Source organism: Chiloscyllium punctatum, chromosome 18 (genome assembly GCF_047496795.1).
Source record: "Chiloscyllium punctatum isolate Juve2018m chromosome 18, sChiPun1.3, whole genome shotgun sequence".
Classification (NCBI taxonomy): domain Eukaryota; kingdom Metazoa; phylum Chordata; class Chondrichthyes; order Orectolobiformes; family Hemiscylliidae; genus Chiloscyllium; species Chiloscyllium punctatum.
Window position 1 is genome coordinate 73,447,660 of NC_092756.1, and position 12,226 is coordinate 73,459,885.

Here is a 12,226-nt window from a genome sequence, read left to right on the forward strand (position 1 = left end):
ACTTCAGCCCCACACTCCCCATCATTGGGCACCCGTGCCGAGGGGGGAGGGTTGGTCAGAGGATCTCCTCGTGGGTCTGCTCCTGGGCCTGGCCAAACTGGTTGTTAGGGCCGATTGCCTGACCCTCTTCCGCGGTTAGGTTCGAGCCCGGGTGTCCCTGGAGAAGGAGCACGCAGTGTCTACCAACATCCTTGAGCTGTTCAGAGAGTGCCCTCCCCCTCACTGTTTGGTCACACAGCATTGCCCTTTGATGCTTGTCACTGGCCACTCGGGTGTTTCATTTCTTCCTGGTGGTGGGAATTGAATAAAGATTTGTACATCTGTTGTCTTTCACTGTGTCTCACACCTGCACACACACAACATGGGTGCTGGGGAAAATATAAGCACTACCACAATTAGGCAGCAGTGCGGGGGGAAAGAGAAAAACATATATAACCAGGAGATTTAGAATCCCCTCAGTCCAGGGCACTGACTCTGTGCTGGCTGAGCCACAGTCAGTGTGTTCTTGCAAAACAAAACTTAAAAGCTGCAATTTTAACATCACACATGTGGCCCCAGTGGCCTAATGGATAAGGCACTGGCCTCCTACACGAGGGATTGTGGGTTCAAGTCCCATCTGGGGTGTCTGACATTTTAACCCTTGTCTTCATGGCTGATCTTTGTCTGAGGTCAAGCCGATTTTTCATCTCCTCTGGATAAGTCCCCCGGTCTGTGTTGGGTTGGTGGTACCCTGTGTCAGAAAAATACAGAATGTTGAGGATATGCAGGATATAGGGGTGAATCGTCTGAAAGAGACAGCACAGTCACAATGGCTGAAAACCTTCTGAGATTCTCCTGGGGATGTCATGGCAGCTCAGTGGGTAGCACTGCTGCCTCACAGCGTCAGGGACCTGGCATTGATTCCTCCCTTGGGCGTCTGTTTGTGTCGAGTTTGCACATTCTCTCCATGGGGTACTCCGGGTGGTTTGGTTTCCTCCCACAGCCCAAAGATGTGCAGGTTCGGTGGATTGGCTTTGGGGAATGCAGGGTGAGAGGATAGGGGTTGGGCCTGGATGGGATGATCTTCAGAGTGACAGTGGGGACATGATAGACTGAATGGCCTCCTCCCACCCCACTCTAGGGCTTCTCTGAACAAGTTTGGAGCAGATGGTCAGAGCTCCACTGCAAGGCCCAGTCAAGGCTTTGTGAAGGGACTGGCATCCAGGTGTGTGTTCCTCCCCTACATTTCTCTGATCTTCCAGAATCTTCTGTGGCTTTGGCCAGTACGATCATGAGCTGGGTTCACAACATCCAATGGGGTCACACCAATACACTTAACTGTTGTCATGCCAGGACCTTTCAAGTGGGTTGTCTCAGGCTGACACTTCTCCAATATACAACCCTCAGTCTGGTTGGAAATGGTTCTTCTTGAATCTTTGTAACTCTTTGATCTTAGTTGCACTGTTCTCTGGAGCTGAAAGCTGCTGTTTAATTTAGTTTGGCCAATTTTCTATCAGGTCAAATTTCTCCAGCTGAGGATCAATTGAGAATGCCTCATTTTGTTGCCATGGACACGTGACCACACAGGATTAAGATCAGCTGCACAGTGAAGGTTTCAACAAAATCAATACCCCAAATAAGACTTGAGCCCACAATTTCTGGTTTAGGAAGTTCGTGCCTTACCCATGAGGTCACTGGTTTCCAACAGATAGACCTACCAATCTATGGACAAAGCAGCTTCTGTTTTGGTTGTGTTGGTGTCAGTCTAAGCTATATTCTGTCAACATTACCACTTGAACCCCAGATTACCTGCATGTTTGGTATTTATGATAAGGTCCAATATGTCAATGGAAATGATTGAAATCTGGGTGTTCAAGGTTGGAATTGATGGGGCTGTGGCTATGCATTTGGGCCCTTACCTTTCTTAGTCAAGGTATTGAATACAATTGCAAGGAGGCTATGATGGAGATGTGAGGTAGTTAGGCCATCGTTGGAGAACTTGGAGTGCCACATCCACAGATTGGACAAACATTTGTGGGAAGGCAACTGCTGAGGCTGACTCACAGAGTTTACAGAGGGAGGTGGATGGGTCAAGGGAGTGACCAAAAACTCAGCAAATGAAAGACAATGTGGGACTGTGTGAGGTCATACACTTTGGTCGGAAGAATAAAGCAACTGGATATTATTTCAATGGAGAAAGACAGCAGAAAGTTCCAGCACAGGGAGATATGAAATGTGTTTTTGCGGTCTCGCTGTTGATCGTTTGCTGTGACCAACCTTCATGGTAATATCGGTGAGATGTTCTTGGTTTCTCTTTAGTTCTTGAGTCTGGTTAAGCCGATTGTGATTTGCAGGCCGTGGTGAGACTGCGGTCAAGATCACCGTCAGTTTCTTGGATGAAGTCTTCACGACTGGTAACACTGACAGTCACCACTGGAGAGTGTCTCTGCCATTATCTGCAGTTGGCCCTGCACATCAACGGTTTCATCAGCAAACCTCAAGAGACAACATCCAAAACCTTTGTGCTCTTGAAGGCAAATCCCTTCTCATTAAGACAAGAAACAAAATGTCTTTAATGTGATGATGGTGATTTGAACATTCGGGAAGATCAGGGAAAAGGAGCATAGGGACACACATATGGATGGCAGTCCCTTCACGAAGCCTTGACTGGGCCTTTGACCATCTGCTCCAAACTTGTTCAGAGAAGCCCTAGAGTGGGGTGGGAGGAGGCCATTCAGACCATCACATCCACACTGACCCTCTGAAGAGCATCCCAGCCAGGCCTAACCCCTATCCTCTCACCCTGCACTCCCCAAAGCCAATCCACCGAACCTGCACATCTTTGGGCTGTGGGAGGAAACCAAAGCACCCGGAGTACCCCATGGAGAGAATGTGCAAACTCTACACAAACAGACACCCAAGGGAGGAATCAAAGCCAGGTCCCTGACACTGTGAGGCAGCAGTGCTACCCACTGAGCCAACATGCCATTCCCAGGAAAATCTCAGCAGGTTTTCAGCCATTGTGACTGTCCTGTCTCTTTCAGGGAATTTAGCCTGAATCCTGCAGATCCCCAAAAGACTTGTGTAAGGTCACATGGGACACCACATCCCATCAACTGAATGCAGACATGGGGATGTTTGCAAAGTGGATTAAAGATTAATGACACGTAAGGAAGAGCCCGACACCCCAGATGGGACTTGAACCCACAATTTCTGGCTTAGGAGGCCAATGCCTTATCCATTAGGCCACTGGGGCTGCACAGTCAAGGCAAAAATAGCAGCCTTTAAATACTGCACCCTGACCTCTCGTTGTATGTTTTTCTGAGTTTTATTCTCTCACTGCACTCTGGGGATCCAAGATGGGGGTGATCTCAGACGATCATGTTGCAGAGCTTCGCACCACAGCACAAGGGGGAAGAATTTCTATCCCGCCCACTCCGGACCATCGCGATATCCTGGGACTCTGAAAAGGTTGTGGAGTCCCAGGACATTGTGAAAAATCAACTTACCTGCGTTTTCATCGTCCAGAGATGTTGGAGAAGGGAGGAGCAGTGTCCGGGGCCAGGCCCCCGGCCCAGCCTGCAGGATCCTCGGACTCAATTACCTACCAGGCCCTGGGGAAGGAGCTCGTGAAATCTCATGAGATGTTGGGGAAGCAGATTAGAGGTGAAGCTGGCCCCGATCTCGATCATGCTGCAGAAGCATGAACAGCAGCTGGGAGACCTGGAAAAGAGGACGGATGAGGTTGAACACATAGTCACAGCGGTGGAAGCTGATACCAGTGCCTCTAAGGATAGGATCCAAGTGTCAGAGGCTGAGGGGTGACCTTACAGAGGTTTATAAAATCATGAGGAGCATGAATAGGGTAAACCGCCAAGGTCTTTTCCCTGGGGTGGGGGACTCCAGAATTAGAGGGTTTAGGTTTAGAGTGAGAGAGAAAAGATATAAAGGAGACCTAAGGTGCAACATTTTCAGGCAGAGGGTGGTGTGTGTGTGGAATGAGCTGCCAGAGGAAGTGGTGGAGGCTGGTACAATTACATCATTTAAAAGGCATCTGGATGGGTATATGAATAGGAAGAGTTTGGAGGGAGATGGGCCGGGTGCTGGAAGGTGGGACTAGATTGGGTTGGGATATCTGTTCAGCATGGACGGGTTGGACCGAGGGTGTGTTTCTGTGCTGTACATCTCTATGACTCGATGACTGGAAGTGTCAGTCTGAGTAAATCCGTTGTCTAGCTCCTGGCAATGTGACCCCATTGGATGAGGTGAACCCAGCTCATGACCCCGTTGACCAAAGCTACAGAACATTCTGGAAGATCAGGGAAAAGAAGGAAATGAACACACACCTGGATGCCAGTCCCTTGGCAAAGCCTTGACTGGGATCTGCAGCAGAGCTCTGACCATCTGCTCCAAACATGTTCATAAAAGCCCAAGAGTGAGAGGGACAAGCCATTCAGCCCATCAAGTCCACACTCAGCCTCTGAAGAGCATCCCATCCAGGCCCAACCCCTATCCTCTCACCCTGCATTCCCCAAAGCCAATCCACCGAACCTGCACATCTTTGGGCTGTGGGAGGAACACAATGCACTCCGAGTACCCCAGGGAGAGAATGTGCAAACTCGACACAAACAGACACCCAAGGGAGGAATCAAAGCCAGGTCCCTGACACTGTGAGTCACCATGCCAACCCCAGGAGAATCTCAGCAGTTCTTTCCCCATTGTGGCTCTGCTGTCTCTTTCAGATAGTTTCGACTGAATCCAGCAGATCCCCGACAACTTTGTGCAAGTTCATCTTGGACAGCACTTCCCATCAACTGAATGCAGACATGGGGATGTTTATAATGTCGATTAGAAGTAAAGTTCAAAGAGGGCAACCTATAAAATTAATCTACTCAGGAGGGGATTTGAACCCACAATCCCTAGCTGAGGAATCCCAATATCTTATCCATGAGGTCACTGGGACTACATGTCTGCTGTTAAACTGGCAGCCTTTAAATACTGCACCCTGATGGCTCATATTGTGTTTTTCTCAGTTTTATACTCTCACTAATTGTTTTTTCCAACTTCCACCTCATGCTAAAAAATTGGCTGCTTGATAAATCAATCTCGCTTCCCATTTGTCCCCAAACGGACAGACAAGAAACCAACCAAACTCCAATATTGCACAACTCACATCTGAGGAAAATGGAGCAGACAGGAAAATAGCAAAGGGCTCAATGTTATTTTGTGCAACGCTTTCAAGATATTTGCAGTTAGTGGGGAGGAAGTAGGTGGAGATGTTGCAAAAGGTTGCATTGAGGACAAATGCTTTCTTTGGTTAGACTGCACTTGGAATACTGTGTCCAGTTCTGGTCGCCCTATTAGAGGAAAGATGTGGATGCTTTGGAGAGGGTTCAGAGGAGGTTTACCAGGATGCTGCCTGGACTGGAGGGCTTATCTTATGGAGAGAGGTTGACTGAGCTCAGACTTTTCTCATTGGAGAAAAGGAGGAGGAGAGGGGACCGAATTGAGGTATACAAGATAATGAGAGGTATGGATAGAGTCGATAGCCAGAGACTATTTCCCAGGGCAGAAATGGCTAACACCAGGGGTCATAATTTTCAGCTGGTTGGAGGAAAGTATAGAGGGGATGTCAGAGCCGGGTTCTTTACACAGAGAGTTTTGAGAGCATGGAATGCGTTGCCAGCAGCAGTTCTGGAAGCAAGGTCAATGGGGACATTTAAGAAACTGCTGGACATGCATATGGTCACAGACATTTGAGGGTGCATACATGAGGATCAATGGTCGGCACAACAACGTGGGCTGAAGGGCCTGTTCGGTGCTGTACTGTTCTATGTTCTATGTCGTATGTTCTAAATCTACAGAATCTTAGCGGGCATTCAGCCCATTGTGGCTGCGCTGTCTCTTTCAGACAATTCTCCTCAAGATCTCCCAAATTCAGGAATTGCCTTGTGCAAGTTTCTATTACACATCATTCGCCATAATCTCAACACAGGCACAGTTATTTTGAACTGAGTAGTTTGAAAAATGCAGTCAATTTGGATCGTGATGAAGTTGGCATGGGACAAAAGTCACCTACAAAGACCAAGCTTAAAACGTAAGCAGCCCAGAGGGAAATTAAACCCACAATCCCAGACTGAGGAGGACAGTGGTTTACCCAATATGCTACTAGGGCACACATAGCCATTTGCCAGTGTAAAGTCTTGGCAGCAATGAGTGTTACAGCCCAGCATGTTCCAACATCTCAGATGACATTTTCAGGGATGCACTAAGGTTTTGGGCAACTGCTGCCAAGGTGTAACAGGGAAACAACACAGTCTCAGGTCTTTCTGACAAATTGTCACATCATTCTATCAATTCTCAGATCCTCTTGGTGCCTGACAATGAACAGAGATCAGTTCCTGCCCAAGTACAAATGCCTTTTTGTTCACAACGATACAGAAGCTTTGAGAAATGTCAACATTCCAATGTTTTGTTGGTTCTTATCTCTCTGCATAGACTGCACAGATCTGATTTAGAATCAAGGAAAGCATACCAAACGCCTTCTTCACTATCCTATCGATCTGCGACTCTACTTTCAAGGAGCTATGAACCTACACTCTAAGGTCTCTTTGTTCACCAACACTCCCTGGGACATTCCCATTAAGTCTATAAGCCCAGTTAAGATTTGCTTTCCCAAAATGCAGCACCTCACATTGATCTAAATTAAACTCCACCCATCACTCCTCAGCTCATCGGCCCTTCGAATCAAGATCCCGTTGTAATCTGAGGGAACCTTCTTTGCTGTCCACTACACCTCCAATTTTGGTGTCATCTGCAAACTTATTAATGATACCTCATACTGATACTAACATATATATAAATGACGGAAAGTAGTGGACCCATCACTGATTCTTGTGGCACTCCATTGGACACAGGGCTCCAGTCTGAAAAACAACCCTCCACCACCATCCTCTGTCTCCTACCTTTGAGCCAGTTCTGTATCCAAATAGCTAGTTCTCCCTGTATTCCATGAGATCTAACCTTGCTGATCAGCCTCCCATGGGGAACCTTGTTGAACGCCTTACTGAAGTCCATATAGATCACATCCACCGCTCTGCCCTCATCAATCCTCTTTGTGACTTTTTCAGAAAACTCAATCATGTTTTTGAGTCATGATTTCTCCACCATTTTATCTGTTTCAGATTTCCAGCATTCAAAGCATTTAGCTTTTATTGGTGAGCTTGCCATTTCACTTCGCAATGAAAAACATTTTGTGAGTTGTGAGTTCATGGAATGCCCTGCCAGAATCAGTGGTGGACTCTCCCTCTTTCTGGTCATTCAAGTGGGCATTGGATAAGCATATGGAGGTTATTGGGCTAGTGTAGGTTAGGTAGGCTTCGGTCGGCGCAACATCGAGGGCTGAAGGGCCTGTACTGTGCTGTATTTTTCTATGTTCTATGTTTTGTGATTTACACATGAAAGAACTGAAACCAACCTGGTCATTCTAAATGATGCGAGACTTCACACAAAATCCAGATTTTTTTCAATATATAATTTCAGTGACATCACACTGTAAACTTTTGCCATAAATTCTGTGTCATACAATCTTATACTCCACAACCACCTGACGAAGCAGCAGTGCTACGAAAGCTAGTACTTTGAGATAAACCTGTTGGACTACAACCTGGTGTTGTCTGATTTTTAACGATGATTATTAGAAGCTTGCACAAGGTAATTCCAGGATTTGGGAGATCTTGGTGTGAATTGTCTGAAAGAGACAGCACAGCCATAATGGGCTGAATGCCTGCTATGATTCTGTTGATTTGTCCTCAATGCAGCTGTTTGCAACATCTCCACTTACTCCTTCCCCACTACCTGCAAATATCTTCAAGGTGCTGCACAAAATAACATTGAGCCCTTTGCTATTTTCTCGTCTGCTCCATATTCCTTAGACTTGAGTTGTGCAACATTGGAGTTTGGTTAATTTCTCAACTGTCCGTTTGGGGACAAATGGGACGTGAGATTGATTAATCAAGCAGCCAACAATTTATCATGAGATGGTCGGGGTAAAAAACAATCAGTGAGAGGATAACACTCAGAAACACACAGTATGAGAGGTCGGGTGCAGTACATAAAGGCTGTGATTTCCAGCCTGTTGTGTGGCCCCAGTGGCCAAATGGATATGGCACTGGCCTTCTAAGTCAGGGATTGTGGGTTCGAGTCCCATCTGGGGTGTCAGTCACTTGTACTTTGTCAACTTGATTTCTAATCTACTTTGGGAAAATCTCCATGTCTGCATTCAGTTGATGGGAAGTGGTGCCTAACATCTTCTTGCACAAGTTTTGCAGGATTGAGGTGAATTGTCTGAATGAGAAAGCACAGTCACAATGGCTGAAAACCTGCTGAGATTCTCCTGGGGATGGCATGGTGGCTCAGTGGGTAGCACTGCTGCCTCACAGTGTCAGGGACCTGGCTTTGATTCCTCCCTTGGGTGTCTGTTTGTGTCGAGTTTGCGCATTCTCTCCATGGGGTACTCCGGGTGCTTTGGTTTCCTCCCACAGTCCAAAGATGTGCAGGTCCGGTGGATTGGCTTTGGGGAATGCAAGGTGGGATGATGAATGTTGGGCCTGGATGGGATGCTCTTCAGAGGGTCAGTGTGGATGTGATGGGCTGAATGGCCTGCACTACTCACGCGAGGACTTTTATGAACAGGTTTGGAGCAGATGGTCAGAGCTCCACTGCAGGACCCAGTCAAGGCTTCGCTAAGGGTTTGGCGTTCAGGTGTGTTTTCCTCCTCTCCTAGTCCCTGATCTTCCAGAATCTTCTGTGGCTTTGGCCAATACGGTCATGAGCTGGGTTCACATCATCCAATGGGGTCCCACCAATACCCTTCACTGTTGTCATGCCAGGAGCAATAAAGTGGATTGACTCAGGCTGACACTTCTCCAATATACAACCCTCAGTCTGGTTGGAACTGGTTTTCCTTGAATCTTTGTAGCTCTTTGATCTGAGTTGCACTGTTTTCTGGAACTGACAGCTGCTGTTTAATTTAGATTAGATTACTTACAGTGTGGAAACAGGCCCTTCGGCCCAACAAGTCCACACCACCCCGCCGAAGCGCAACCCACCCATACCCCTAACCTAACACTACGGGCAATTTAGATTGGCCAATTCACCTGACCTGCACATCTTTGGACTGTGGGAGGAAACCGGAGCACCCGGAGGAAACCCACGCAGACACGGGGAGAATGTGCAAACTCCACACAGACAGTCGCCTGAGGTGGGAATTGAACCCAGGTTTCTGGTGCTGTGAGGCAGCAGTGCTAACCACTGTGCCACCGTGCCCAATTTTCTATCAGCTCAAATTTCTCCAGCTGAGGATCAATTGAGAATGCCTGATTTTGTTGCCATGGTCACGTGACCACACAGGATTAAGATCAGCTGCTCAATGAAGGTTTCAACAAAATCAAAACCCAAATAAGATTTGAGCCCACAATCTCTGGTTTAGGAAGTTCGTGCCTTGTCCATGAGATCACTGGGGCTCCAACAGATAGACCTACCAGTCTATGGACAAAGCAGCTTCTGTTTTGGTTGTGTTGGTGTCAGTCTAAGCTATATTCTGTCAACATTACCAGCTGAACCCCAGATTACCTGCATGTTTGGTATTTATGATAAGGTCCAATATGTCAATGGAAATGATTGAAATCTGGGGGTTCAAGGTTGGAACTGATGGGGCTGTGGCTATGCATTTGGGTCCTTACCTTTCTTAGTCAAGGTATTGAACACAATTGCAAGGAGGCTATGATGGAGATGTGAAGTAGTTAGGCCATCGTTGGAGTACTTGGAGTGCCACATCCACAGATTGGACAAACATTTGTGGGAAGGCAACTGCTGAAAATCACCAGCCTCTGAGTCAGAGTCGGGGTTCACCAACAGAGTTTATTGTCCAAGGAAATCCCGGAGCTCCAGGGAGAGAGCAGCACCAACAGCACAGTGGTCAGCTGTGATTCTTCTCTCAACCCGGAGCACATGGTTATACATTTTGTGATATAATAGGTCAGTGATGAGGTTATTGTCTCTGTAACATGGCTTGTTTATTGTAAACATTGCAGAATCCTTGATTGTTTCGGTGCAGTTATTGTCAGTTCCAGCGTGGCCTTTGTTAATTTCAGTGCAGTTGTTGTCAGTTTCAGCGTCTGCGCGGAAGTCAGTTGCTGTAATAATGGGCGCTAATCGCTCTTCCTGAGAAGGCCGATTACTGCAGCCCTGACTATTATCCCTCTGTATTGAGGCTGTATCTAACAGTTAGCATTTCTATCAAAGGTGTTGTCTGACCCAGACCCTTCGGCGGGCAGTGTATGTTATTCATGTGTATTGTCTCTCCCATCTGCCTTAAACTAATCAACTCGGTTGTGAGTGCATTGTTCTGGCATTCTGGTGGCCCCAGGCAGTGTCTGTGTTTGCTCTGCTGTCTCTCTCCATATTGTGGTCCGGCGGCCATCTTGTGTGCCAAGTGGCCAACTTATGGCTGAGCGGCCATCTTGTGCATCCGTCTGCCTAGTGTCACCCTGCCCCGTGCCAACTCCCACTTCATTCCCCACTTTGTGGTCAAGGAGGCGAGTGTATTATCCGAAACAATCCATGTTGGGCCATTGGAATCTCCTTCCTGTCCCGATATAGGGTTGGCTCTCTTCCACAAAGGGGGGTCTCGCAAGTTCGGGCAGATCTTCTCTCTCTCCAGATTTTGTTTATTTAAAAAATATACTTTATTCATAAAAAATCAAATAACAATGCAGACAAAGGTTCTAAATCAGTTGTGGACAGTCTATGCAGAGAGAAAAGAAGCAACTAAACATTGGAATTTTTAAATTTCTCAAAGTTCTGTGTCACAAAAAATGAAGGCATTTTGTACATGGGCAGGAACCGATCTCTGTTCATTGTCAGGCACCAAGAGGGTCTGAGAACTGAAAGGACGATGTGATCATTTGTCAGAAAGACCTGAGAATGTGTACTTTCCCTGTTACACGTTGGCAGCAGCTGCCCGAAACTTTAGTGTATCCCTCAGTGTGTCGTGACAGATTTTGGAATACGCTCGGCTGTAGCACTCATTTAAGATCAACTATTCCCAGTAGAGTATTGTCATTGAGTTTTTGTGGCTTAATGGTTAAGACTGTAGCTTCTGATGTAGTGGATTGGAGGTTCAAATCCCTTTTTGGGTGTTGACGTTTTAAGCCTGGTCTTTGTGGTGGCTGATTTTCATCCCATATCAACTCCATCTCAATCCAAATTGACTGGATTTTTCAACTACTCTGTTAAAAATCACTTGCCTGCTTCGAGATTATGGAAAATGCTCTTTAGTAGAAACTTGCACAAGGTAATTCCAGGGTTTGGGAGATCTTGGGGTGAATTGTCTGAAAGAGACAGCACAGCCACAATGGGCTGAATGCCCGCCAAGATCCTGTTGAATTGTCCTCAATGCAGCTTTTTGCAAAATCTCCACTTCCTCCTTCCCAAATAACTGGAAATATCTTGAATGTGCTGCACAAAATAACATTCAGCCCTTTGCTATTTTCATGTCTGCTCCATTTTCCTCTGACTTGAGTTGTGCAAAGTTGGATTTTGGTGGATTTCTTGTCTGTCCGTTTGGGGAGAAATGGGAGGTAAGATCAATTTTATCATGCAGCCAATGATTTCGTGTGAGATGGAAGGGGGAACAACCAATCAGTGTGAGTTTAAAACTCAGAGAAGAACACAATACGAGAGGTTCAGGGTGCAGTATTTACAGGCTGCCATTTCAGTTTTGTAGATGTGGTCCCAGTGGTCTAATGGATAAGGCACTGGCTTCCTTCAGCCTGTGATTGTAGGTTCAAGTCCCATCTGGGATGGCTAGCTTTTAAGCTTTGTCTTCACGACTGATCTTCTTTGTCTGATGTCAAGTCGATTTCTCATCTCCACTGGAAACGTCCCCAGGTCTGTGTTGGGTTTGGTGGGATGTTGTGTCAGAAAAATACAGAACTTTGTGGGGTCTGCAGGATATGGGGCTAAATCACCCCTCTCTCTATGGCGGACTTGGAGGCATCAGTCAAAAGTCGTCTTTTTTTTAATAAAATCTCTAACTTGAAATAAACGAAAGAGGTCCCTGTTCGGTAGCTTGTGTTTCCGTGATAACTGATCGAAGGACATCATTGTGTCTCCCACAAACAAATCACCCACGCAAGACACACCCCTAACTGCCCAATGTTTGGATCCTGAATCTATCATCCCT

The 12,226-nt window shown here is 46.7% G+C and overlaps 2 non-coding genes across 2 annotated transcripts; one reads left to right on the plus strand and one right to left on the minus strand.

Annotated features, from left to right (window-relative positions):
* Positions 1–3,162: 3,162 nt before the first annotated feature.
* trnar-ccu (transfer RNA arginine (anticodon CCU)) lies at positions 3,163–3,235 on the minus strand. Its single transcript has one exon. It is a non-coding gene; the product is annotated as a tRNA-Arg (tRNA).
* Positions 3,236–8,123: 4,888 nt separating this feature from the next.
* Positions 8,124–8,196, plus strand: trnar-ucu (transfer RNA arginine (anticodon UCU)). Its single transcript has one exon. It is a non-coding gene; the product is annotated as a tRNA-Arg (tRNA).
* Positions 8,197–12,226: the final 4,030 nt, after the last annotated feature.